Source organism: Etheostoma spectabile, chromosome 16, assembly GCF_008692095.1.
Source record: "Etheostoma spectabile isolate EspeVRDwgs_2016 chromosome 16, UIUC_Espe_1.0, whole genome shotgun sequence".
Taxonomy (NCBI): Eukaryota; Metazoa; Chordata; class Actinopteri; order Perciformes; family Percidae; genus Etheostoma; species Etheostoma spectabile.
The window spans coordinates 19,120,626-19,122,050 of NC_045748.1; the positions used below are offsets into that span (position 1 = coordinate 19,120,626).

Sequence of the window (1,425 nt, forward strand, 5' to 3'; positions counted from 1 at the left end):
CACACACACACACACACACACACACACAGGGAATCAGAGGTCGCAGCTGCACAGGAGACCCAATGGACTCAAAGAATAATTGTGATGCAACAGTAAGAAACCAAGTCCCTACTTATGAACCCCCACAGGAGAATCCTAAAATGCAAATTTACTATTCCCTTGTGAGGAAAGGCAATATAGCTTATTTGATAGATATAGATGTGACTGACTTAATGTTTTACCCGAACATCAATATGGCAAAAATATTAAGATCTTCTCCCCCTGGACAGTGTCACGCTGGATTGAGTAGGCTACACTCCTTGCCTTTCTTGCGCACCCAGAGAAAAATACGCACACACATAACAAAAATACGAAATGTAATCTTCTGTTTGTCAATAATTATATCGGTATTGCAGAAGGGAAATACATCTTTACGCTACCAGCCCTTGTACAGAATGTGCAATGCAGAATAACGATGCGATTCGGGAAAAACGGGTAGTAACATTGAGGTATTTTAATGTTAAATCGGGCAGGTGTTTTCCCCTCAAAGCTGAGCACTGCAAAACTTAGCCTTGTGTTATCAAAATAGCTTATCACAGCCATCTGATGCCACAAAGAGAGCTAGCGAAGCTATCTTGCTCCCTAAGACAAAAGGGAAAGTAATGGCTTAGCTATTGTCAATAGCAGTTAGTGAATGGAAAGCTAGCTCACAGCACTTTCCATTGCTGATGGACGTTATTGATTTTGTATGACCAACAAGATTTGAACCACCCGAAACATAAACTTGCAATACCATCGTAACATTAGTTTAAAAAAAGGGGGATACCAACAGGCATTATAAGAGTGCAACGCTGGCGTTAGCAACCTAGCAACAACAGACACCTGCTCCAGCTGACCAGCTAGCATCAGTGACTAGCCAAGACCTATGCTACCACCCAGCATGGTAAGTTTAAGCAAATACGTTTCACGGAAATCCGTTTTCTGGCAGACTGACTGACTTTTAGGTCAGTTTTAGCCACAAAGCACCCTTTGAGAGGACATAGCTAGATCCTGCTAGCGAACAGGACCTCTCACAGCTGTGGGTATCTACAGGCAACGTTAGCAAGCAGACTACCACGTCACAAAGAAACACCCTCGCTAGCAAACTACCCCAGCTATTCACCGAGCCTTCCTTCAGCAGCAGACAAAACATAAACCCCAGTATTAATCTATCCTTCATAAAATGATCCCTTGAAGCGAGAAGGAGTTGAATTTGAGCTAAAAAATAGCAAAAAAATGTAGTCAAACCTGAGCTGTGGACTGGTTGATGAAGATGAGGATGGTGGAGGAGGTGGTAATGATGGAGCGAGAGGTTGTTGTTGGTGGGTTACAGTCGCCAGGACTACGGTGACTATGGCGCTGCCTCACTGGGCAACAGTTGCTATAAAACTCACCGGGAGCGCGCAA

At 43.8% G+C, this 1,425-nt stretch overlaps 1 protein-coding gene across 4 annotated transcripts in view; it reads right to left on the reverse strand.

The window, feature by feature from the left end:
- The window catches only part of rfx3 (regulatory factor X, 3 (influences HLA class II expression)), a 13,646-nt gene extending 12,221 nt beyond the window's left edge, over window positions 1-1,425 (reverse strand). For 3 of the 4 annotated variants that reach the window (XM_032539364.1, XM_032539363.1, XM_032539362.1), the window contains exon 1: window positions 1,267-1,425. The gene's annotated coding sequence lies outside the window, so the exon portion shown is untranslated. The remainder of the gene's footprint in view (window positions 1-1,266) is intronic. The other variant, XM_032539365.1, reaches the window with a different exon arrangement.